Source organism: Falco naumanni, chromosome 20 (genome assembly GCF_017639655.2).
Source record: "Falco naumanni isolate bFalNau1 chromosome 20, bFalNau1.pat, whole genome shotgun sequence".
NCBI classification, from domain to species: domain Eukaryota; kingdom Metazoa; phylum Chordata; class Aves; order Falconiformes; family Falconidae; genus Falco; species Falco naumanni.
In genome coordinates, this window is record NC_054073.1 from 97,399 (window position 1) to 123,995 (window position 26,597).

General features: G+C 51.1%; 1 long non-coding RNA gene across 2 annotated transcripts; it reads left to right on the forward strand.

Annotated features, from left to right (window-relative positions):
- Window positions 1-1,617: 1,617 nt before the first annotated feature.
- LOC121080076 lies at window positions 1,618-26,353 on the forward strand. 2 transcript variants are annotated; one of them, XR_005825261.1, is made up of 5 exons: window positions 1,618-1,762; window positions 11,421-11,469; window positions 16,855-16,952; window positions 17,440-17,827; window positions 19,822-25,995. It is a non-coding gene; the product is annotated as an uncharacterized LOC121080076 (long non-coding RNA). The 2 variants fall into 2 exon arrangements; XR_005825262.1 differs by having other exon boundaries at window positions 1,619-1,762; window positions 25,976-26,353.
- The last annotated feature ends 244 nt before the right edge of the window (window positions 26,354-26,597 follow it).

The window sequence follows — 26,597 nt, forward strand, 5'->3', positions numbered from 1 at the left end:
GGTGCGGGGGGGAGCGGGGGGCAGGCGGCAGAGCCGAGGCGTTTCGGCGGAGCGGGGCTCCGTGCCGCCCCGGAGGATGGAGGGCTGCAGGTGAAGGAGGGATGGAGCGGTGCGGGTCTGTCGGCGAGGGGAGGGATGTAGGTGGAGGCAGGAGGGAGGGATGCGGGGCTCCCGGAGGAAGGAGAGGGATGCGGGTTCCTCCCCTGAAGAATGGAGGGATGCGGGTTGCCCTGAAGGGGAGGAAGGATGGAGGGATGCAGGTTCCTTCCCGGAGGAAGGAAGGGTGGAGGGACGCAGGTCACCCCGAGGAAGGAGAGGGATGCAGGGCGTCGTGTCCCCCCTCCCAGCCCCGGAGGAAGGAAGGAAGGAGGGAGGGATGCAGAGCCCCGAAGGAAGGACTGAGGGATGCGGGTTCCCCGAGAAAGAAGAAAGAACGGAGGGATGCGGGTCCCCTTAGGGAGGGAGAGGGATGCGGGGAAACCAAGGCGAGGGGTGCGGGCCCTCACCGGAGCAACGCTGCGGGCCTTCCCCCCTCGCCGAGGAAAAGGAGGGATGCGGGTCCGTCCCCCCCCCCCTCGCCGAGGAAAAGGAGGGATGCGGGTCCGTCCCCCCCCCCCTCGCCGAGGAAAAGGAGGGATGCAGGTCCGTGTCGTCCCCCACCCCCACGCCACCCCTCCCGAGGAAAAGGAGGGATGCAGGTCCCCCCCCGTCGTCCCCCCCCCCCCCCCCCCCCCCCCGAGGAAAAGGAGGGATGCGGGTCCCTGCCCGAGGTGCGCCGTCCCTGCGCGCAGGGCCGGGGTCCTGAGCCGCGAGCAGGAGTCGCTCCCTCCCTTCTTTCCTCCCTTCCCTCCCTTTCATCATTTCCTCCGTGTTTTCTGTGTTTATTCATCGCTTCTGTTCCCCCAGATCTTGGCTGAATCCAAAGCATCACAAGTTATTATTTATTTTAACCGGCAGGTTTTTTCGCAGTCATTTTGTTGCGAGAGCGTTAAATGCATTGATGGGTGGGGAAAGGTCCTTGTGGTCTTTTATGCATATTTCAAGTTGCGGGCGCAAATTATATTTGCTTTGATTGTTACCAGTTTGAATGCATTAATTTGATAGTTCTTAAAAATAACGCGGGCTTAATTCTCAGCACCTGCAGAAAAGCATTTGGTTTGCAAATGAAACCAGTGTAAACTCGGCAGAAAAATAGGCTGCTCCTGGGTGGTTATCCTGTAATTCTGCTCCAAATTGTATTTCCGAGGGGCCTGATCCTGCCTGTCCCATTGATGCTCGGGAGAGCTTCGCCCTGGGCTCGCTGGGATGCAGGAACAGGGCCGCTGATGTGATGAAGGCGCTGATATTCTGGATCTCGCTGCTAATCTTTGCATCTCTTTTTTTTTTTTTTATTCGTTTTTTTTTTCCTCCCTCGTTCCTTCCTTTAAAAGCCATGTGCCCCCGAGCCCCCCCCCTGGAGAAGAAGAGGTTGGCTTTTTCCTGCTAATGCTGTAGACTTCAGGGGTTGGTTGTTATCTTTGGTTATCTAGCTGTATGAGTGGTGTCAATTCTTCATAAAGCTAGATAACCGAAAGTAAAAATAACCCCATTACACGCCTGAGGAGGATGTGGAGAAGAAAGGAAATTCATCAAAAGGAAGAGGAGGAAAAGAAAAAATGAAATGGAAAAAAAAAAAAAAAAAGGAAGAGAAAGGAAATGAGAGGCGGAAAAAAAAAACTGGGGAAAAAAAGACAACTTTTTGAGACTGGAATTAAAACCCGAGGTAGGATTTTTTTTTTTTTTTTTTTTTAAAAAAAAAAAAGAACCTATTTGCCTCCTATGATTTTAAGAAAGAGTTTACTGATTCTGTGCATGTGAAGAAAACGTCTGTCTTGAGAAAGACAAGGATGTTGCCGCTCTCTCCTCGGCTGTTAACTGTAATTGAATTAACAAAGTAAAACTTCCAATCAGATTATGAATTAGTTAAGTCCAGGACACAGACTACAGATCAAGGATGAACTTTCATTGCGTAACCAGTCATATAGCATCAGAGAATCCATAAATCAATACAGATTACTGTGTTGGATTATCTGTTTAATAAAGCAGCAACAGAGCAATGTTTATTAATGGTTGTTTTGCAAATACGAGCGCTTTCTCTTTTTCTTTTTTTTTTCTTTTTTTCTTCCCTCCCCCCCTCCCATTCCCTATCTGTTACATGTTTAATTTTCTTCCCTGACAGATATAACTTGATATCAGGATTAGAAAGAAGGATATGGTGATTTGGAAAATGGTTTCTTGCAATTTTCTTTGTTTTTCTTCCCTAGCACCTCTACCCCAACGCTTTCTTTCTTCTTTTAACCCTTTGTCTATGAACGTTTCTTTGAATGGACTCAAGATTCCAAGATCGGGGATTTACAAAAAAATTATATCTCTAACTTGTGTATGAACCCACATGAGACTAATTGGGGAACTTGATTTTGTCTAATTTATCCTCTCTGCAAATTCATGCTGGTCCTTACCCCTTTGACTGGATTATATGTCAACCTCTTCCTTAAGGAAACAGATTTTTTTATTTATTTTTTTTTTTTACCTGCTCTACTGTAGAAGGGAATTTTGGGTCAAAGAGGTGAACTGGGTGCTTCCCACTCACTTTTAATGGTCAGACTGGTTGCCTTAGATGCCACCTGCAAAATACAGCAACCTATTTGGAAAGGTGTCTTGATGTTGCTTAGAAGAACACAAAGCTCTTGTGATGGATTAAGCTTATATATTAATCTCAGAATGGTGATTCCAAGGGAGGGGGAAAAAAAGACTTCATAATAATAAAGAACAAATATGGGTGATAGCACCCGAACTAATTTTGGAAAGGAGCAATTATAGCGTTGCAACTTTGTGAAAATCCTCTTGTGAGAGAGGTAGAAAAAGCGCTGGCTTTGGACCTGTGCTGGACCCGCTCGTTTCGCTCACGTGCTCATCGGGATCTTTTAAAAAACCCAAAAACCCAACCCAAACCCAACCCAAACTGTTCTTGGTACCTTGTCTGGGGAGAGGCTGTTAGTTCGGGGGGTGATATGAAAGGTTCATCCTGCTCATCTGCTTACTTTAAATAAATAAACACGGTATTTCCCCCCCCCCGCCCACCCATGGCCCCGTAATTAAGAATAATTCAGCGCGTGTGTTAACTCCCTGTAATGAGCTGCTGGGGGAAAGCTTGAGGAAAACCTCCTTTCTGTCTTCCCTCCGAGGTTCATCTAGGTGCTGCTATTGTTCCTGGCGCTGCTCCTGCAGCCCACACCGGTGGTGGCAGGGGCGTAGGGAACTTTTTACAAGCTCTTCTTCTATTCTCTGTTGCCTTGCTGCTGCTCCTCCCTTGGGCGAGCGCAAAGCGCCGCTCACCTGGCCTGGTGGCTCGTCCCCAGCTGGAAGGGGACATTGTGGGGGACAGGGTACCAGAGAACCAGCTCCAGAAAGGATGGGAGCCTTGGGGTGTGGAAGGGGAGAGAGCATCCTCCATGGATGCTCATACCCTGAGCGTCTCGTAGGATGAAGTTGGACGCCCTTGACTTTGGTGACAGCGGGATGTCACCGCACGGAGCTCTCCTCCTTCGTCCCTCCAAGGCAGACCGAGCCGAGAGGAGAGCAGTTGCCGATCGAGCCGGTGCCCACCAGGCTGATGGACCGGGCTGCATCTGTGGGTGGCCCCCAAGTCCTCGCATGAAGGGGTGCGGTGGCTCGCCCAGCGCTGTGTGCGCGGGGGGCGAGGGACATTTATTGCTGGCTGAGCACTGGTGAGCTGCCATGTGCCATCCACCATTGGCCGGTGTCTTCGTTCGAGGGGGGGGGAGGTGGAAAAAAGCCCCTTTTGTCCAATCAGAGGCTGGAAGAGATGCTATGTGATCATCTTTTGGTGTTCCTAGGTGACCAATCGTGGTCTGTGCGGGGCCGCCATAGGCTGCTGCGTGATGGTGTCACTGGCTTGGGTATAACAAAGGCATGAGCAGGGACAGGGAGATGCGAACTGGGGACGAGGGTGAAATTTGGCTGGGAATTTAGCAACCGGCAGCGTAGGGTGCCGATACATGGTGGGCTGGACCCAAGGGCAGGAGGTGCCCGCGCTGGCTGGTGATGGGGTGGATGGGTTTCAAGCCCACCGTGGCCACCCTGGCTCTCCGGAGCTTGTGCACCTCATCCCCCGCTGCAATAAGTGCCCTTTGAAATGGTTGCTAACCCCCACTTCTGCTGGGGAACATGGTGACACCACGGGGCTAAAGCATCTCTAGGTCTTCACCCATCCCTTTGTGCTCCCAGCCTGGATGGGGACCGGTTTCACGCCGCGCCGCTCTGCTGGTGGGTCCCTGGGGGCCACCAGCTCCCCAGGGGTCTCGGGGCACTGACCGTGTGGGTGGACTCTTCTTTTCCAGTTGGATTTTTGGTGGTGGTGGGTGACCATTCCCAGTGGTGGGACTTGCGTGGCTGTGAGCTCAGCTCTCTGGAAGGCCTTTGGGAACACAAACTGGAACAGTCTTGCAAACAGCTGATTTTTTAATATTTTTTTTCGCATTTTTTTCCCCCCCTTTTTCTCCCTGATTTGCTGCCGTAGTACACGGGCAATGAGAAAGCCTGGCGTGTTGGCGTGACGTTGATCCAAATTGCTGCTTACATGTGGCCATTTAAGCTTGCTTGGACACTATGATGTGACTGCTTCACACTCAGCACTGTCTACTTCGCTCTCCCTTATGGCCACGTAACTGCTGGAGACATTAAGAGGAGATATGCTTGCATGTTTGGTGTGGAGAGATTAGCTCTCCACGTATTTTTTTTTTTCAGGCTTAGGAGAAAAAAAAAAAAAAGGAGCAAGTGCAATACTAATTTTTCTGTGGTTCAGTGAGTCATTGAGAAGAACTAGCCTATACAAATATAAATGTTGAAAATGATTAATTTCATGCAATATATCACTTTCATCTAAGAAAGAGCTTGCTGTTGAGTCTCCCGTCTTTAATGCTTATGCCAGGGAGGCAGAAACGCAGCGGCTCAGTTTGTTGTTGAGTCCAAAGCCCCTTTGCACCGCGCTCATCGTACGAGCGATGCGCTGCGATCAACACCACGGGTCAGGGGATTGGAAAACATGTAGAAATACTCGTGCTGGTCAATGCTGCCAGTGGAGATTGACTTTTTCTTGGGGAAAGCAAAAACATTTCTATTTTTCATAAATAATATTAGCAAAATCGCCGCCCCAAACTGAGAAATAGTTAAAAAATTTCAAAAAAAATAATAACAACACTCAGGATTTTTTTGCGTTTGAGGAAAGCAGACGTCTCCTGACTGAAGGAATTTTCTGCTGGCCTTTCACAATTTTAAAGTGAAAACAAAAGGAGGCCCTGATGGCTCAAGCCCTTCGAGGTCCCCTCAGAGCGTGAATTGCCCCTTTTCCTCCCCAGCATCTCCCTCCCACCGCGGTCCCATGCGCAGGTGTGAAATGGCACTGCAGCGCAACCACAAAGAAATCCTGGAGATATGATAGGAGAGAAATATATATGTGTGTGTATATATATATATATATATTTTTTTTTTTAATATATCGATCCATTTCCTTCCTCCAAGTGATCACAGGTGGTTTTGCATGGGAGACGGGATGGTTTTTGGAGGTGCTCTCCAGGCAGGGCTGGTGGCTTGCTCCCAGAATCGCTCCTGGAAGCTCCAGGATTTTTTGGGGTGTCATGTCCATGTGACACGCAGCCCGGGACGCCTTGTCGGGCTGGGTTTGGGGGTGATTTCTGCGCCGAGAGAAAGCGTCAGGCTTCCTGCCATCGGTACCTACAGGGGTCAAAAATGCTTATTGAAGCCTCCAGCCGCTGGACCGGGGCTGAGAGGGGAGCTCGTCTTTGTGCCGAGAACAGAGTCTTTCCTCTTCAAACAATCAGGGCTTCAAAACCCCTGAGCGTTTTCAAGGGAACGATTTTTATGTCGGGATTATGATAAACCGGCTGAGTGGGCGCGTTAAGCCGCCATAGGAATCAGATCAGGCCCTGCTTTAATTTCAGCAAGTGGCGGGTGTGTGGGAACGGAGGCTGGGGCGATGCTCGGAATTAAGACCCTGAGCTCTGGGGGCCCCAGGGCCCCCCGTTTCCCTGCACAAATGGGAGGAGGGGTGCAGGCAGCTGCCTCCTCGCCCTGACCCCCGTCCCCATCCCCGTCGTGGCTTTGCGGATGCGGGACTGGCTGCTGATGCACGGCACTTTGCCAGGTGGTTTGCAACGCCCTGCGATGGCTTTGGGGTGTCCAATGCCCGTCTTTGTATGGCAAGAGGAATAGGGAGATGGGATTTCTTGAATCCCACCCCCCCCACCCCCCTCCTCGTGCCATCCCAAGGTGCAAACATGCCGCTGGGTGTCCAGCAAATGGGACCGGACGGCTCTCCCGCACCCTGCCCAAGGGGAAGAGGGTGGCAGTGGCCTGGAGGGGGTGGGGAGGGACAGCTGGAAGGAAAATGATGAGCTCTGTGGTCTTCAGGCTGCTCGGAGGAGACGGGCCGCCAGCGGGCAGGTCGCTCAGATGCAGCCGGGGTGATTGGATGTGAAAGCGAAGCTGCGGCGCTCACCGCCCGCGCTGGCAGCATCGCCTCTCCCCTTCGCCCGCGTCGCTGCGGGAGGTTTTGCTGGCCCAGGCTTGTGTGACAGCATTGCCATCGTGGCAGGGAAGCTGGGGGTGGGGTGGGGGGGGAAGCCTAAAAATAGTCCTGGGGCTGCATTCTGGCTTGCCCTGCAGGATTTTCAGGGATGGAGATAGGAAGGGATGCGTGCGTGTGAGTCCCGACACCTCCCTGCTCACTGCCCTTCCCCTGGCGCTGTCAAAGGCAGGCAGGAAGGGCGATAACCGGTGGGCTTGGGGGCAGGTGGGATCCAGCCACCTACCAAACCGTGGTGACAGTGGTTAGTTTGGCAGAAAAAGAGCTGGGAAGTCTCGGGTTAGGAGCCCTATGCCCGCCGCAGCGAGGGACCCCTCTCTGGTGTTGGGGCCGGGGGCACGTCCTGATGTCCTGAAGGCTGAAGGCTAATGGGGAGGTCTTGGGTCGGTGCTCTGGGCCAAATCCATCCCTGGTTATCAGTGGATCGCAGTCTCGTGCTGCCGTATAGCTCCGGGATTTATCCTGCTATAGCCGAGACCAGCCTGGGACCTGGCATCTGTAACTGTAAAGCTAAGCTGTGTAATCCTCACCCAGCAGCCACGGCCGTGGCCTGAGCTTCGGCTTTGACAGCCCAGGCTAGGTGTAAAAATCTTTTTAATTCTACTTTCAGGGCTTTTAGGACCGCAGGAGCTGGGACAAAGGGGGTCGTGCCAGGATGCTGGTGCAGCAGGGGGGAGCATCCGCGCTGGGTGCATCTGCTGGCTTTAACCGCTCGGTCTCATGCGATGAATTTTGACGGGCAGGTGGAGGGCACGAGGTGGAGCTTGCTCTGGGATGGGGAGAAAATGCAGGCTCTCCGAGGGGGAAAAAAAAAACCCAACCCAAAAAAAGCTGATTAATAAGTGTTGGGAAGGAAAAAGGTATTTATTGGGGTGGGGGGATAGCTTGGCCCCCAAGCCCCATGTGTTGCTCCTGGGGGCTCATCCTGTGGTCTCGCATCGCTTGGGTCGATGCAGGTAAACCAGCTTTAATTTGACCTTCAGCGGGTTCCTGCCTGCTGGAAGCTCAAAACTTGCCCTTTTAGGGCAAGAGGGGGGGGAAAAAAAAATATCTCCTGAATCACTGTGTGAGCTCTGGGGAGGAGCAAAGGGGTCCCCCGGATCCTCATCATCCTTTTGGAGGCACTCGGTGCTCTTTGGAGAGGAGGAAGTGTTCTCCCGGAGGTGCCTGCTTTGTTTCATCTGTTCCTTTGGCTTTTAGTAAATACCTACTATTTTAGGTAAGAGTGAAATACTCAGCTTTTACGGCATTTCGTAGGAGCGGATTGTTTTAGGGATTCCCCGGTTGAACGGGGCAGGAATGCATCTGGGCCAAATAACCTTTCTCTGGCATCAGCAGGCACCAGCTGCTTGGGAGGAAAGTGCTTGAAACCCTACAATTATGGGATAATATATTCTGAGAGAGTTTCTCGGCTTTCTGTCCCTGAGCTGGAGAGTTTATATCCCCTCCCCGAGCCTTGTAAAAAAACTTGGATGTTCCTGTCGGCCCCTCCTTGATGGTGCCAGGAACGGGGGGCACCCCACAGCGGCGATCTGCAGGGGCTCGGAGCAGGAGATAAAAAAAAAACAAAACAAAACAAAACCAAAAACCTAAATTTTCTAGCATTTGCTTTGAATTTGTCTCTGTTCTCCCCTGTTTTGGTAGACAAATCATGTGTGGAAGTGCACCAATCTCCGCAGCCGCCTGTGGAGTCAATGGAAAAGCCGTAGGGAATTAGGAATAGAACTTGGATGGTTCAAGGGAATTAGGCACGTAATTCACTCGGGAGCTCTGATTAATCCCTCCAGGCACTGTTGGTATCCAGAGGACTTTTCTACCTGCTCGGGCCTGGCTGGGAGGTGCTGGATTTGACCCCTCTGGCTGCCGGGAGGTTTGAGGGCTCGGGGTGCTCCGCTGGGCTGGCTGGGTACCACGGAGGATGGGTACCACGGAGGATGGGTACCACGGAGGATGGGTACCACAGAGGATGGGTATGACAGAAGATGGGTGGCTCTGGGCCACTGAGCCCTTTGTGATTTTGCAGACAAACCCCATTCTCCAGAGAATTTTCTCCCTTCTCCCCCTTTGTTTTGGCTTTGAACAACAAAACCTACCAAGTTCCACCCCACCCCACCCCCCCACCTTATTTTTTTGTTGTTTTCTTTTTTATAATTAAAAAAAGTTCTGGTTGACCTTCAACCCACCCCTCCCTAGAAGCATCAGCAGGGCTGGGCTGCTGGAGGGAGAGCTTTGCCACGGAGCCAGGTATCTCCTTGGCACTCCTGGTTCCAGATAACGGCTTCTTTTTGGAAAAGCAGGGAATGAGAGGAGCCCTGCCTGCGCTGCCCATCCCTGCCGCCCACCTCGGCCGAGGCTTTTGCCAGCACCAGGGCAAGCTGCTGGTGAAGCCGGGGCGAAGGCAAGCTGCCTCCCTCCTCCGGTGCGAGGGATGGCCACGGAGCAGGTTGCCATGGAGAACCGGGATTATTCTGCGCGTGTGTGTACCGGGGCGGGGTGCATGTGTGTGTGAATATCGTAATTTTTGTAAAAAATTTTCCTTGTGATGGAGCTCAACGCTACCGGCGGCCGTGCTCACCCGACCTTGGGAGCTCCAACCTCCAAACCCCATCCCCTCCTCCCCAGCTTCTGCACCAGCTCCTCCATCGGACTCTTATCTCCAATAATCCCCCCGTAAGAGGGCTTTCTGCTTGTTATGACACCCAGTGAAAGCGTGGGAGAAAGATCTTTTCTTCGCCCTTGTCCTCCACAGCCAGCCACTAGCCTGAATGGGAGGCTTTTTTGTGTCTCTGTGTGCCTGACTAATTGAGCTGAAGGACTTGCGTCTGGAAGGGCTTGAAAGGGACTTTTGTTGCCGCTGCGGAGTTTGTGGAAGGCGAATGAGCCCTGCTTTCTTAGGGGACGCAGGTCCTGGGCAAATTTGACTCTCGAGTGCTCACGCCTCTCTGGTTCTTTGGGAAAATTAGAAAAAAAAAAAAAAAAAAAAAAAAAAGGCTGGTGGGTTTGATTTTTTTTTTCCCCATTTTTTTTAATTCAGCAGGTTTTGGGGAGGGTTATCTGCAAGCCCCAGGCGTTGGAAAATTGAGTTTGGCAAAATAAAATCTGGTCCTGGAAAGGTTGCTGAGCTGGCTTTAAAAAAGGGCAGAGTGACATGTGTTAAAACCGGTTAAAAATAACAGTATCAGGAGCACCTGCCTCCAAAAATAACAGTATCAAAAGCCTTCACCTCCTGCTTTTTTAAAAACCTGATAATCAAACCCCAAATCTGCTCTGTAATCCCAGGGGGAATTGTTTTGTGGTCTAAGGGCTCTTCCAGGTCCCGTTGCATCCCATTGCATCAACTATCACGAGGCAGTTTGAGTCGCTGCTGCAAAATTCCTTTTTCCTCTCGCCCTGAACAGGAGTGGTGAAAAGTCGGGACCATCCCCGAAAGTGGGGGGTTGTCCCCAGGTGAATCCTGGCCCCAGTGGCCATGAAGGAGGGAAGCCGCCTGCTACCTGTAATAGCCCCAAAGCCCAGATCTTTCCTAAAAAACCCAAAAAAGTCCTGCTCAGTAGGAAAACCAAGAGGTTTGCCACAGCAATTTGAGATTTTCAAGGCTCTTCTCCATTGGGAAGGTTCTTTGGGGCACCTGGCTGGAGCCTTTGGGGGCTTTCCCCTCCCAGTGGTGGCTCCTGCTGCCCCATGTCCCATCCCAAGGACTTGGTGTTTCCACATGGCTCTGTCTAGGATATTTTTTTCCTGCCCTTGCTGATTTTTCATGATCTGATGCTGGATTCTTTCAAAGACCAGCAGCGCCTTCTCCCAGCCCATGTTTTCCCCATGGCGGTGCTTAGGAAGGGCCCTGTGCCGAGTGCTGAGCATCCCCAGTGGAAATCATCCCCCCTGGCAAGGAGGGAAAACGGGGCTTTGGAGGGAAACGGGGGCTTTTTAGCAGAAGACAGCTTGGCACGTGGTGAAGGCTGGGCAGAGGCGCTCGTGGCTTTTGAAATGGCTGGTGGTGGAAATGGGGGACAAAGCGGCTGCATGGGGGATGCTCGGTGGTCCAGCATGCCGCTCGCTTCGCTCCCGTCGCACATCTTGTGATGTGCAGCCCCTGGGCCTCATTGAGAAAAACATATCGTCAAGAAATACCTTGCCTTTGCCATTTTTACTTTTTTTTTTTTTTTTTTTTAATGTATTTCCTCTTATTTTTCCTTCTTTCCAGCACTGTTGCAGAGCTCTCTGCACGAGGAATCGCTGTCAAAGCTGCCAGGATCCATTCCACCCCCTGTGTGGATAAACACTCCCAGCGTGTGTTATTTGGCAGTCAGTTTCTAATGCCAAGTGATTAAAACATTTTGAAAGTTGAATTTTGTGATGTAGAGGCTGCAAATGTCCGCAATACCTCTTTTCCTACCCCTCTGCCCAAAGGCTGCAGCCTGGTGCTTTCGGGTTGCAAAAATGTTTTCCAGGGCCAAAGAGGTGCATCACGGTGGGGGGAAAAAACAGAGCAAGTGGGTTTGAAACAGATGTGAGTAGTGAAATTGGATGGAGAAAGGAGGTGAAGGAAGAGGGAGGTGAATGAGCAGGAGCTGTTTAAACAAACAAACAAACAAAATTTTTTTAAAAAAATTAAAAACGTAAAATTCAGTCTTGAAAATGGTGCCTAACTCCTTTTTCACGTGACCGTGTGAGGGAGGTTGTAAGAAATTAAGCAATTTCTGCAGCACCCCTTGCCGACCCTGTGCTAAAAACCCAAACTTGCTTTTCTTTCCAGCAGCCTGACGTCCATCCTGCCGCAGCTCCAGGGATGCTTTTGCCACCAGGTATTTGCTAAGTGAATCCTAACTAGTTAACTAGTTACCGTCCCGGGTAAATGACAATTTACATGCTATTTGTGTGCTCGTAAGAAAGCATTAGAGAAGTTTGCTTTCTCAGCACCGTGATATGATAATGATGTTGCATATTAGTCATTAGCAATAAGTAGCTGTCGGCGCCAGCATCACCGGCTGGGCACCGGAGTCGCACCAGCATCCCCCCAGCATCCCCCCAGCCCTTTTTTTTTCTGCACTTGGCTTTCTCTTCCCCCCTTTCTTTTCTTTTTTAAAATTATCATTTCCAAGAATTATTCAAAAAAAATAACAACCCACCCCATTCCAGCTTGGGAACTGGAAATTGGGGCTTGGAGTCAAAAACAGATGAAGGGAGCAGAGCAAAGCGCGCAGCTGTCAAGCTGCCTGCGTGCTGGAGGCCAAAAACCAAACAAACCGACCCAAATTACCGTCTTTTTAAAAATTATTATTTCATTTACTTATTCCCCCTTCATCTTTTTTTCAGTAGGAAAGAGCCTGACTCACTTTTTTTTTTTCCCTTTTTTTTTTTTTTTTTTTCTTCTTTTTGGACACTAGAGGTTTGCGAAAGGAATATTTTACACTCCGCAGAGGCCCTACCAGGCTGGGACCAGACAAATGAAATAAAAAGGTGGGCTTTTTTTTTTTTTTAGAACTGGCCAGTAGTTCTGGATTTCTGCATTTCTGAGCACACCAGACTGCCTGTAAAGCAAGCTTTTTTACCGTCTCTCTAACCAAATCCGTCAAATTTGGGAAATCCTTGCCCTAGCACAGATCATTGCTCCCAACAGCCTTCAGCTTAAAAGACGAAGAGTTTTTGAGCAGATGGGAAAAAAAAATATATTGAATGTGAGTATGGGAAGGAGCTCTAGAAAATAATAGAAAAATCAGGAGGTTTTAGCGCAGGTGAGGCGTAATTTTTGGGTGAACCATGGCGGTACTATTAAAATGTGTTATGGTTGTTGATCGATGACAGCATCACTAGAAAATATTTCGAATTATGCAATGCATTGATTTCTCTGCTTTACAGCTCCTTGTAATATTCATCATTCCTACAATCCCTCCTTTTGGGGAGTGTGAGGTTACGCAGCCGGGATTTCCCTGTTTTGGTTCCTGGCGCTGGGGCCTTTGCGTTTTTGGGGCTGGGCTGGGGAACCGGGATTTTTCCAGTGGTTTGGAGAAACAGGGTGGTGGTCCCACGAGTCGCATGTTTCCGATGCCCTTGGAGCATCCCAAGGCGCTGGGGCGGGTCACGGGGATGCGGCTCAGGGCGCCGGTGCCACCGCTACCATCTCTCTGCTCCTCCCTCCCTCCTCGGAGGACAACAGGCTCATTCAGCACTAGGGGAAACTGTCTAATTTTCTTCTTTTTTTTTTTTTTTTTTAACTCAACGCTAAACCTCCAAAAAAATGAAGCACGGGATTTCGGTGCGTTTCGTGAGGTTTTTTTCCAGCAGACGAAGAGACAGTGGCTCTGCGCCCATCCCGGCAAGCGCGTTGGATGCAAACAGCCGAACCCTTGTGGCTGCCATAACCCTTTGCCGATGCATCGCGGGGAGGGTTTCATCTTCTGCCGACAGCGGCCTGCTTTTTTCTGCCTTTCCTTTCTAATTTTATTTTTTTCCATGAATATTCTTTTTTTTATTTTCCCTTTTTTTTCCTCTTCCCCCTTTCCCCTTCTTTCCCTTTTTCTCTTTTTGTGTTTTGCTTGTGTTTTCCTTTTTCTTTTCTCCCAATTCTGCATTTAAGCCTGCTTTGTCTCCTGCCGGCGCGTTTAACGAAGGGGCAGCCGCTCCCACGCCAATGGGTTTTGTTGGGTTTTTTCTTGTTGTTGTTGTTGTTGTTGGGGTGTTTTTTTAGGGTTTTTTTTCTGGTGCTTTGTTCCACCCAATGCCCTCCCTGGGGACTGCGGGGCACCCGCCGAGGGGTGTGGGTCGGGGTGCCCAGGGATGGCCAGGGAAACACAAAGCCCCAAGGAAGACACGGGGCTCTTATTATCCTGGTGGTGCGCGAAAGAGTTAACCCATTAGAAATTCCGAGCCCTTCTTCCGATAGTTAAACCTGATTTGCATGCATTTGCATAATGAATGTCATTTGCATTCTTGGAGGTTGGCTACTTCTGTGGGAAAAGTCAAAGCGGGATTGCGGGGAGGGCGAAGGGGGGTCGGTGAAGAAAGAAGGGAAGATTTTTTTCCCCGCACCCCACGCGCATCCCTGCCCCTCGCCATCCTCACCCAAACGCGCTTTTTTTTTTTTTTTTTTTCCCCTTCTTTCCCCCCATTTTTTCCCCCCCTCGATGCCTTCCTGCCTCTCCCTTCCGCAGGATCCACAAAAACCCAACACGGCGGATAGGCCGTGTGTCGAGGCGAAGCGCATCCTTTCCCTCTCCCCCCCTTCCCCTCCTTTAATTTCTCCCTCTAATTCCATCTTGGCTCCTGTTCCCGGCGCCCTCGCGCGCGGGGGGCTGCGGCCCCTCTCCCTCCCCTCCCCGCGGGTGCATGCGTGCTGAAAACGGTAACAGAAAGGGGAAAAAAAAAGGTGGGAGCCACCATTTTAGGCAGCCGACGTGTAAAATGGCCGATTCTCTTTCCCCCTTGGTCCTCGCCATGCGGTCGGCTGCATCCCTGCAGCATCCCGGGGATGGGGATAGGGATGGGGATGGAGCCCGCCCGCTGCGCCCCGGGTACCACGGCCTCGCTGCCAGGCAGTGGGCTCCATGGGGTGCTCATCCCGGGCCTCATCCACAGAGATTTGCCTTTTCCCGCCGGCAATGGTCACGGCACGGGGCGTCGCGGCCACGAAACCCCCCTTGGCCACGCGCAAAGCACCGACCCACACCCCAAAAATCAACCTCCTTTTGTTTCAGCTTCGGTTTTCGCGGCGGGGATGGCACCAAAGGCGAACGTATGGTCTTTTTTTACCAGATCTATTTTTTTTTTTTTTTTTTTAATTATCGTTTAAAATGACCTCCACGCCACATGGGGATATTGCAGGGTTTGAGGCTCGGCTGCAGAATTTTTTCCTGCTCGCAATAGATGACATTTAATTCTTTGTGTACTGCGATAGTATTAGGGAAACAGCTGTTTGTTTATTTTTTTCCCCCATCCCCCTCTTTTTTTTTTTTTTTTTACTAGAAAAATTCCACAGACTCATTTTTCTGTTGCTGAGACCATTTTGTGGCTGCTTAGGAGGGGGGGAAAAAAAATCAAATGTGAAACACGAGCAAATTCATCCCCTCCTTGTGTGTGATGGGCAGAGGCGTGAGAGGCTTCACCTGGTCCAGATGATTTGTGGGTACCAAGTTATCGCACTAACGTTAATAAGAGAGAGGGGGGAGAAAAAATCACTTTTTGAAACAGATGACCTGGTGTGAACTGATTAATTTTACTACAGCACTTGAAATATTTTGGGGTGGGTTTTTTTTATCTGAAGGTCCCAGTTATGAGAGGCTTGTGGTTGAGGGGAAAAAAATTGATGTTATATGAGGCCGGGTTTGTTGTTCTTTTTTAAATTTCTCCCCATCCCTCTGTTGCCATGAGACCTGGAAACTTAAAAGCCTAAATACGCTGAGCGAGTTTAACCCTGGTGCGACGGGAGTTTTGCAAGCAGATTAAAAATAACCAGAAATTTCTTCTTAGAAGAAAAAGAAATCACTTTTTTTTTTTTTTTTTCCCTTTTTTTTTGTCCTGGTGGACTGATGCCTGTGCCCCAACTGGGGTTGCCCCCCACCCCGGGAAGCTCAGTCCTGGTCCCGTATGGGATCTGTAAGGTGTGAAGGGACCAGGGATGTGGTGACCGTCACCATCATATCCCTTTTGGTGGCCTCGACCGCTGCCACCTGGGGTGATGCTTCAGACCCAAAGGAGATGGGGGTCCCTGGGAGATGTGGGGTGGCCCCGGCAGCAGATCCAGCCCGAGCTGCGAAGGGTGGGCAGCCACGCGCTTCCCCCACCCCTGCCTGCCAAACGTGCTTAGTCAGGAATGGGAAATAGTTGCCTAAAACTTGCAAAAATGCGCTAAGGCTCTTAGCTATTTGGCTAAGCTGCATCTACTTAGTTGATTTCTCACTGCGTTTATTTATAACCTTTGGTCCACACTGGGGGATTGTATTATTTTTTTTTCCTTCCTTTTTTTCTCCCTCTTACCCTGGGATGGGGCATATGAGTGGGGCAGAAGTGGGGCTGGAAGGAGAGGACGGGGCTGGGCAACCCTGCTGTCCTCCCACCAGTGCCACTCGCACTCCATCACTTTATTTGCACAGAATCTGATCGTCTCTCCGATTTCTGTAGCGTTATCAATGATTTATGGGGCTCATGGACAGGAGAAAAGGTTCTTTTCCTGGTCCAAGTGCATTCCTTTATTAAACAAGCCAAGTAAATTCTACACTGGGCATTAAAATCCATGCGTAGCCTGTGAATAGCCGTGGACAAAAGCAGTTTATACAGACAAAAAAAATATATAAAGTGAATTTTAATATGATCTTAAAATAAGAAATAATTCTACCAGCATGCTCCAAAGCAATACGGAGCAGCAGCTGAGGTTGTGGCTGCTCGGGTTTGGTATTTTTAGGCAGGGATGCTGCCCATGCTGGAGTTCTCCTGCATCAGCACGGGGAAAACCTCGCGGAGCACCGAGGTTAGGGGCACTGGGCTCATCACGGGGGGCTCCTCACTCTGCATTTGATCCAAGCCCCTTCCCTCGAGGCAGCTCCCACCAGTGATGGGTCTGCCCTGGCTTGGCCACCCCAAAGGGCTCTTGGGGCAGCCCGGTTTTGCCGGTGCCTGGATAAATCCCACCCCACCCCCCAGTTGCAGGGTGCTGGTGGGTTTGGTTTGGGCTTTCAAGTGCCTTGGTGGGGCCACCACTGCCCTGGGCAGGGAGGGACGCCTGGAGAACATTGCTCCCCAGAAGGCAAATGAGGAGGAGTCGGGGGAAAAGGTGTTTTTTTGACTTAGATTTATAGTTTTCAGTCCTGGCTTGTAATTTCTTGAATACTTGGGGTTGGCAGGATTGTTACTATGACCAGAGCAGGCCATTGGCTGGCACCATGCTTGGTAGGGACAAGGGATGGTGACGGTGCAACGAGAGCTTTCCCCTATTTCCAATCCCCCTGGAGCAGATTCCAGCTCCTCTCTCTCCCTACAGGGCTACGACCCACCGGGGCATCTCCCCAGGGCTCAGCGTGGGGAACCGACACAGTTGTGAGGATGCTGAGAGTTCTCCAGTCACCTTCCCTCTTCCTCCTTCCCACTTTGTGCCAGAAACGTGGCTGTAATCTCCCTGTACTGGTGTAATCCACCCCGGGGAGGACTGGGCTGACATTTAACGCCTTCCCATCCTTTTTTCTTTCTCTCCCTGCCAGGGAGGAGCGTGGGTTCACCCTACATGATGCTCTGCTTGCTTTCTGGTTGGTGAATCGCAGGTCTCTGGTCCTGGGGAAAGTTCTCAGGGAATTTCCCAGTAAGTGGATTTTATTTTTTTTTTATTGTTGTTTTGTTTTTTTTTTTTTTTTAAAAAAAGCTTTTTCATAAGCTCTTACACTGGGCAGTCTCTAGCACTGGCACCCTGGTGGGATGGGCTGAGTGTCCCCACGGCAAATGCTTGGGATCTGGTGCGAGACCATGGTGACAACATTTTGGGGAAAAAGAGGAGCCAAAAGCTCCATTGTTGCCAGCACCTTCCTCACCCTCCGCTGGACCCAAACCTCGAACAACCGTGGATTGTGGATTTTGTTCTGTATTTAACTTCTGTTCTGGTGGGTTTGTTAACTCTTAATCCTCAAACCCGGTGAGAGGTTCCTTTCCCACCTGCAGGAACAAAGGGCTCCTTGGGTTTTTGTCGGGATGTTTTGGTTTTGTTGTTGGTTTTGTTTTGTTTTTTTTTTTTTTGTCTTTTAAATGGAAAGAGGATAATAAAAGTGTTTCCGTTGCTTTTGTTTTTAACTCAGATTGGCTCGCTAGAACATGAACCCAGGAGTGGGGGCTAAGTGGAAAAAAACCCACCCTCCAAAAGCCATGAGACCCTGGCCGTGCAGGATCTGCCAGCAAGACCTGTCCTGTGGGACCCTCAGCAGAAGCCCCTCACCACAGCTGATCCCATGTGCACCTTCCTCTTCTTCCTCCTCCTCTTCTTCCTCCTCCTGCCAGCAGACCCTGGTCTGGAGCACAACGTAGATTGAGATTTGCACCAGCATCCAGCCAGGCTGCTCAGGGCTGCTGGCCAGCACAGGGCTTCAGCGTGGGGACACCAGCACCGGTTTGGGGACACGTGGGGCGGAGAGGACACCGGGACATCCCCGTCCCAGCACTGCGCATCGCCCCGTGGGCAGCTCGCTGGTGAGACTGGGGTGGGATGTGGGTACCGCTCCGGCGGATGGCATCGGGGCGCGGGGATGCTGCATCCATCAGGGATGGGGACCACAGGTAGAACCCATGCCGGTGGGCAGCTGGCCTGAGGTGGAGGTGATGGGCAGGGGGAGAGGGGCTGGGAAGGGACAGTGTGTTTATTAACGAGGCGCAGCTGAAGCGGGTCCTTTGCCAGTGGTCAAGTCTGAATCACAAACTCCGCATTGTTTCCGAGTGGGTTCAGCACATTTCCCTTCTCCCCCTCCCTTCCCCTTTCCTCTCCTCTCGCCCTCGCACAAAGATGTCATTGTGCCGGGGACTTGGTGATGGCAGCGTTGTTATTTGGTAAAAAAAAAAAAAAAAAAAGGAGAAAAAAAAAAAAAGAAAAGAAAGAAGTGGGGAGGGGGGACCCAACAAGGTGAAGAGGTTTAAATCAGCTTAGCCCAAATGCCAATTAAAAACCAAAGAGGATTAGGCTTGTGATCAGCAGAATAGACAGTCATTGTACCCAACGAGGAGGTTTCCCCCTCCAGGCCCAACGCAATCATGCCGCAGGTCTCTCTGCCGATCGTCACCGCTCTCCTCTCACGGTGGGATGGAGTGGGGCAGGGGCTGCCCTCGACCCTCAGGAGCTGGGCTCCCGCATCTGCAGGACATGGGGCAGTGAAAAGCCCCACCGGGTCCTGGTGCAAAACCCTTTTTCTTGCATTTTTGAAGTGTATGCAAGGACTCTTGCCTTGGCTTGAGTTCAGCTGAGCAACGAGAGGTCTTGATCCTTCCTTTCTAGGGTGAAATTCTTTACTATGATGGTGGTGAGGTGCTGGCACAGGTTACCCAGAGCAGCGGTGGCTGCCCTGTCCCTGGAAGTGCTCAAGGTCAGATTGGATGGAGCTTTTGAGCAACCTGGGCTGGTGGAAGGTGTCCCTGCCTGTGGCAGGGGGGTTGGAACTAGATGGTCTTTGAGGTCCCTTCCAACTCAAACCCTTCTATGATTCCATGATTGAGCTCTCTGCCAAGGGGAAGGTCTTCCCTGGAACAGGCGCTTGGTCCAAGTGTGTCCCTCAGCTAGGAGCTGGTGGACAGCCCCTGGGATGAGGTCCTGCCCCTGTGTCTGGGCACTGCCCCCACCTTGCTCTACCTCCACATGCAGCTCTGCTCCAGCACTCCCAGGTGCTTGTGCTAGCTGAAGGCTCTCACCAACCATGTCCCTGGGCTGTGGGGGCCATCGGTCAGACCCCTGTTCCCAAAGCAGCCAGAGCATCACCTTTGGGCACGGAGCATCACACGGGCTGTCCTCCGGCCAGTGGAGATCCAGAGGAGACTTTGTACTTCTCTGCGCCGTGGCCCCTGGAGATGACATCTTTGGTGCTTTCTCTCTGGTTTAGTCCTCCCAGGCCATCTCCTAGCTTGCTCCTTGCATGGTTAAAGTCTAACATAGCCAGAAGCCATGGTCCTTGTAGCATCCTCACCCGCAGGAGAGGAACTTGGCACAGGTGAGGTGGGTCTGGGTGCTTGCTTGGACGTCTGCCCACGCTCAGGCTCACGGGGCTCACCCAGCTCTAAGCATCTCTGGGAAACCAGTAAAAAAAGAAACAACCCAGGAACAGAAAGATGCTCCGTACCAGCGTGGCTGCTGCTAACGGGGGTCGGAATCTGTGGCCATGGTGGTTTCATTCCTGACTCTACCAACAGAGCGGTGAAGGCAAATGCCCCTGCAGCCAAGATGGGGGTAAAAAGTGTGTAGCCAGACCAGGGGTGTCTTTATACCACACTGGCAACTCACAAAGGGTCTTTGCTTAGGTAGGAAGTGTAATTATACGCTAACTTTAAAGCTTTTTTAAGAAGAAAAGGTGTCAAGAGTAGGTAGGAACCAAGCCAAGCAGGGGCAAGTTTAAAGAACATCAGCAACAAATTCTGGTGGAGCTTTAGCACCTCCGTGCCTGGGTCCGGGTGGGTTCAGCCTGAGCCCCCCCCTTCTCTTTTAGCCTGATGCTGCCTGGTGGTTGTGGGTGTAAGGGGACACCCTGCACATCTGTCCCACCTCTTCTCCGGGTCTCGGTGGGATGAATCCTCTCTGCTAAGGGGGACCATCTCCTGCTTGCGGTGGCCCTGGCGCTTGGTGGATCCCGTTGTCCTGCTTTGCATGGGAACCCAGGGAGGGCTGCGATGGAGCCTGCTCTGGCCCCAGCCATCACCAGGCAAAAGCTCATGGGAGAAGCTGAGCTGAGATGCTGCTGCTATCTGCTCTAGATGCAAAACGCTCCCGGCCTTGAGCCACCGAGAGGAAAAAGGAGCAAAAGGGCCTTTTCTCTGAAGAGTGGAAGAAGGAGAAAGCATCCCACCTCTGGACCAGGAGCCATTTCTCCCCCATCCTGGGTATGGTTAGCATTGGCCGAGGGATCACGGTCACGATGTGATGGACAACTCCGGTACCCAGGCAGTGGATGCTCGGCAGCATTTTGGGGCAGAAAGCGGGCATGCTGAGGAGCGGAGGAGATGCGTTTTGAGGGACAGGGAATGAGTGAAGGAGATATCATGGGCCAGGAGGTACAATGCCACCATCTCCCTCCTTTGGAAACCCTTCATGCCGCCACTTTCCCTATGCCCGAGGATGCCCAGCGGCACCCAGTGAGTGCACAAGCTGTGGGAGCAGAGAAGGGGGCAGGATCCGTCCCCTTTTGTTGCTGCCGTGTAATTTATGATATGAGAGGGGGCCATTGTCTGGACCCATCCTGTATTTTTCCGAGGGCTTTGCCTCTCTTCCCAGACCCCCGCTGTGCTCCTGCTACTGTACCGTTGCTATGGGACATGCTCCCCGCGCCGCGGCTATGCGGGGCAGTGCCGGGGAGGGCTGCCCACCGTGGCTGGACCCATCTGGAGCCCCCAGCCCCGCTGCCGGCAACCCAGCCGCTCGGCGGCCCCGCTGACGTGCCGAGGGCCTGGGAATGGGGCTTTCGGCCCCTCCAAGTTCACGGCCACCGGAGGCATTCAGCTGCCGGAGGAGGGGGGGGGGGGGGCAGCGGGATCTGGGGCGTTTGGCTCCATTCTCCCTTCCCTTTCAGTGCTGGCAGTGTCCTCGGTGCATACAGATCCCCCGTCCCTTTCTCCTCCTGACAAGTGCGCACATAAATAAATTACCCCACCGGGCGAGTGTGGAACAATCTGTCCCCTAAATTCTATTCATCGCCAGACAGGACCCATTATTCCCCCGATTAAAGCCGCTGGAGTAGCTTGCAAGGGTTACAGTTACTCTGTCAAACTGTAAATAAGACACTAAAAATAAAGGGCGCTGGCGAGGGAAGGGGGAAAGGGAAGCCAGACTAATGCCTGCTGCTAGGGAAACCGAATGAATCCCTAATGACGCCTGTGTACAAACTGCAAATAATGAAGGAAAAGTGACAAACAGACCGCGGCCGGGCTGTGGTGAGGTCCCCGTTCGACGGCGGCGCTGGGGACCCGCTCGCCCCTTCCTCAGGGCAGAGCCGACAGGAGCGGGACCCCCGTGAGCAGAGCGTTTAAGCCCTTGGGCTTAACTTACAGAGAGGTTTAGGTCTTGTGGGGAAACACAATTTTTCAGGCAACGGGAATCGCCTCCTTTGCTGGAGCCTGCATCCCTTTTTGAGGTCGCACGGGGGAAACGTCCATCGCCTGTGGCCTCAGGGCAGCGTGCAAAGAAGCAGCCCCCAAAACTTTAGTGGTCCACTGTTGGGAGCGCTGCATGGAGCTCTGATGTAGGACAGGGCTGGAACTGGGGGCTGGGGGGGGGGTGTGTGTTAAGTCCGTCTGGCTGCCCAGTGCAGCCTGGGCTCCCTCCCACCCACAGTGGGGCATCGTGGCTGAGACCTGGTGCTCAGCCTCGGCTCTGCTCCTCGCCGCTGTGTGATAGATGGCAGGGAAGGACGTCTCCAGCCCTCGAAAGCCTCTCTGGATAAAATCCAAATCCGTTCTTGCTGCTCTCTTACCAGCCAGCAACCACAGGGATGTTCACCTCTCAGCGGATCCTTCTTTTTTTTTCTTTTAATACCTTAGACCTGAAGAGCAAAAAATTATCAGTAATAGGCTCATCCTGGGTTTTCCTCAGTTCCAGAGGGACTGGGATGGGAGAATTTTATTTCAGGTCCAGCTCAGAACTATTCCCATCAGCTGCAAGGGGCTAAGTGTTGGAAGGCTCCCTGTGTTACTCGGGGAAATAGTATTTTGATTCCCGTTATGCAAGCAGGGAAAAGATGGAGAGAAAAGGGCTCTGAGCTGTGCCTCTCGGCGCGGATGCTCGCTCTCAGAAAAAAAGAGAAAGCAGAGAAAGTCTCGGTGGGGCCACGTGGTATCGGGGACCAGGAGCAGATGTGTCACTGGGCTGGAAACTGAGCTCTCGTCCCCCAGGACACCACACTGCACATCTATCCTCCCGCAGAGCCTGGCAGCGTCGGGGCATTTCTGGGACCTCATCTGCCACAAGCACCAAGGAAGGGCATATCCAAGAGCCGGGGAGTGCCAAGGTGCTGAGCCTGTGGTGCGGGTGCTGCCGAGCAAAGCACTCCCCCATTCTCCCACCCCCAGCAAAATTGCAAGGGTCCTTGTGCAGGCAGAGGGGTTTGTAGAGATGTGTGCTGGTTTGGTGTTTTCACAAAGATCAGGCATCTTAAAAGGGGTTTTTCAGACCAGTATGGAGCCCAGTTGCGTTTCCCAGTCAGGTCAAACCTGGACTTAGCAGATTTCTTCCCTTTCTGTCTTAGGGGGAAAAAAAAAAAAAAAGGAAAAAAAAAAAAAAAGGAAAAAAATCAAACCCTTTTCACCCCCCCATGCCTGGCTGTGAAGCCCCATGACTCCACAGCAGCATTCCTGGGATGTTCCCCAGGCGCGGTGGTATGTGCAGAATTTCAAACAGTAGCACATAGCTCCACATCTCCTGGATGCAGTTATTTGGGAGAAACTCCAGGATGGAGCAGCGAGGTTTATTATTGCTACTCCTAGTAGTGATGGCTGTGCAGCACCTATAGCCCCAGGTAGGTGGGGGGGTGGGGGTGGTGAACAAGAGGTGTTCTCTTGTCTCTACCTTCCAAAATTTACCAGCTTCTTTGGAAAAAGAGAGCAATTTGGAAAAAGTCTTGTAACCAGCCAGGGTTGAGCAAGTCAAACCCAAACCTGGGCTGTCCCGGTGCTCCCCAGCCATGGAAATGGGCAACTTTTCATGAAACCTGCTCCCTGGAGGTTGCCTTTAGAAAAGTGATGGTCTTAGAGAGCCTCATCTCATCCTGGGAGAGGGTTTGGATCCCGTGGGCTTCACTCCCTTGCCAGGGATGGCTTTGCTTGAGGTCCTGGGAGCGGCTTCAGTGCCAGGGCTGCACTCCGGAGCGCGTGGAGAATGGCAACACTTCATAAAAATGAAGTTTTCCTTGCCTTTTCCCACCTGAATCTCTTGGATCCAATTTTTTTCAAGGTTTCTCTCCACCTGTAAAAATATGGTTATTGCTCTTTGTGTTTTAACGAAAGCTGTGATTCCCCTCCACGTCAATCACCTGGCTCCAGAAGCTTTAGCCTGGTGGCAGTTGGTGGCCCTTGAGCAAAGCACGTCCTGACCAGGTTCACCCTACGGCCACCTGGAGAGATAAGGAAAATCAGACCTTCCTTGATATTAAATATGGGTTTACCAGTTCTGAGAAGATAATAAAGATATAAAGATATGAAGATAAATATCTTTATACCAGTTCTGAGAAGATCCTGTGCCTACCTGTCACTCTTTCTTCTCCGTAAAAAAATTTTTTGGAGGATTTTTTTTTTTTCTTCTATCTATGAATGTAATCTTGATGTGTCCGTACACCAAGAGCTGGCAGCTCACTCTTCTCTTCCTTGGGCGCTCAAAGATTGCTCAATAAGGTCTGCAGGGCTGCTGAGGGGCTGGTGGGGGCCGAGTTTCAGCACACACCCCCCCCCCACCCCCCATCCCATTTCAAGGATTTGGATGAGGCAGATACCTGCAGTTCGGTTTAATTCTAAATTCCAGATTTGGAAAATGTTTGCAGGCACGGCGTGCACAGAATGCACACACGTTTGCAATAATAGCCAGGTAGCTTGCACGGCTAAATCGCTCTGGATTTTTTTTTTTCATTATTTTTTTTTCTTCTTCTTCATTATAACCTTCTTTTAAAGCACGTTTAAATGCTTCCCCACAGGCTCGTGTGAGGGCTGTTAAGGGCTTCATTTGAATAAATAAGTGCATAGGTAGAGGAGGAACATCACCACAACCCCCTGGAAACTCCAGCGCCAACGATGGCATCAGAGGACCGGCAAGTGGGAGAAGGGGCTCGATGTTATATATTCCATAAAGTAGAGTAATTAAGTATTACTAGTTTTGATGACTTCAAACAGAGTGACTCCAGGAAATAAGCCCCTTCTTTATAATTAGTGGGATTTCCTCTGCATCAAACGGAGAGATTGATTCTTTAATCTGCTCACATGCTTTTGATTTGGTCTTTCAGCTGCTTGTACCAACTGCTTCTACTCCCTGCTCTTGCCGATAAAACCTTGCAAAGGAGATTTTAGGAAGGCATGACCTGAGTTGAGGTCTAGGATTTTCTTTGTGTGTGGCTGTTTTGTGTATTCTTAATTTGCCAGAGATGATGATGGTGACGAGAGCAATCATAAAAAAAGAAGAGCGACCCAGGTTTTGAACATCCGTGTGTGTTTAGGTCGAAGAACTGGGCTTTGGGTGGGTTTTTTGTTGCTAGTTTCTCCACCCAGTGTGTTTATTAGCTCCGGTGCATGCTCTTTCAAACCTGCAAAGATCATTTTGGCTACTTCTCTGCAACAGCCTTGAGCTGGACCAAGTGGGGCTCATTGCAAAACTTTGCTCTTGTAAGAGAGGACAGAGCTGATGCGGGAGCCTGGCCGGTGTTTTGAGGGCTCAGCTGAAATAAAACCATGATTTTTTAAGGGTTTGGGATGCGCAGAGGAAAGAGGCCCCTTTTCTAGAGTATTTCAAATGTTTGGTGTTGGGTTAGGACTAAACCCCGGAACTCTGGAAGTTCTGCCTGAAATAAAATCCACCCAAATGTTGCTGTTTTCCCAGTGAAGAGCTCAGGAGGGAGCAGGAATTTGCCTCCCTGCAAGTGCAAGAAGGCAATTGTGAGCAACCAGCTCCTCCCTGGGCACGTCCAGGGGGTCTCTGGCATCGTATCAGTTGTGTGGGAAATGTGGTCTGGGGTCTCTGCTGGTGCCAGGCACGGGTCCAACCTGCCCTGAGCTCCCCCCACCTCCAAAATAGCTCAGACCTTGAATCATCCCAGCAAACAGCCCCCGGGCTGGATTTTTTTTCTGGCACGTGAGGTTCTCCTGGGACCTCTGCGGAGGGAAAAAAGGGGAAAATTTGGGACTATGTTGTTTTCCATCCATCTTCTGGTCCTGTTGGAAATGTGCAGCGTGGGCAGGAGAAGGGCTCGCGGCGCTGCGCCTCGACTTTTGCATCCCTTTGGGTGAAAATCAGAGGATGATGGCTCTGCGAGGGGTTGTTTGGGTAGCTGTAGAGCAGAGACTGGCACCTCAATCACACCCCCTCTGTTTTTTGGGGGGGCTGGCATCGCCCTCGGTGCACGTCACGCACAAATAGAGTGGGGAGGGTAAGCACGGGGCTGTCCCCACGGCAGTTTGGTGGCCACAAGCCTGCAGGGAGGAGCTGTGGGAAGAGGGTCTGGAGTTCACCTGGAGCCAGGATGCGGTCCAGGGATGCAGGGATAACGGCAGAGCGGCCGGTTTAGCATCCCCCTCGCAAGCCTCCCCCCCTGTCTGGAGCAGTGTTGAACACAGATCGTATAATTAGGGACCCGGTGAAGACGTAACTGTACAATTATGCAAATAGTGATCAAAATCACTGTTTTCAGCAGAAATGCCTGAAGATCAAGACAGAAGCTTCATGCAACCTTAATTTAATCCGGTCCTGCAGGAGTGGGGAGGTCTGATGGATGACCCAACCTCATGCCTGCCTGTGTTTCACCGGGCTGGGGTGGGAGGCGGGGGAGAGGAGCACAGGAGCATGCTAAGCGAGGGAAAAATGGCCCTGGGATCATCTTCCCGTATTGGCAAAGCAGGGAAAAACCACCAGAAAGGGAAATGCTGATGTTTACAGGGATTTTCTTTCGATTTCAGGTGGAGAACACGAGACTGGAAGAAAAAAATAAAAAGGAAGAAAAGAAAGGAAAAGTCTCCAAACCCAGGAAATCTGTGTTAATTGCTTATGAATGTCTCTGTCTAAAAAATTATCGAATTGATGTTGTCGTGCTTTTTTTTGACAGCCTGTCTGTTACATTTTTTTAAAATATTCATGCACCGAAATCTAATTACTAGGCAAATTTAATGATAATGAAATGAAGGCACTTTAGCAAAAAGCACAGGGCCTTGTTAATGTTTTCTCAGCCTCTGTCTTGTTCATATTTTAAAAATTTATATATTTTTTTTACAACTGCCTTTCTTGCATGTAAGAAAAAAAAAAAAGATTGCTGAAAATAAAACTTGGATTGCTGAAAATGTTTGTGGTGGCTCTGTTTATAATGATGGGGAATTTGCAAGGTGATTAAAGGTGTTTTGCAAAAATCAAATGAGCCTAAACTAATCAGATAAGGCAGATGAAATATTATTATTAGAGAGGTAACATTAAGAGTGTGCCTGGAGGCTTTAACGAAGATGAAGACTCTAGTGTGTTGTGCAAAGGCAACAACACCCTTGCCATCCTCTGGACCTCTCCACCTCCTTTCCAGGGCATATGTCTTGC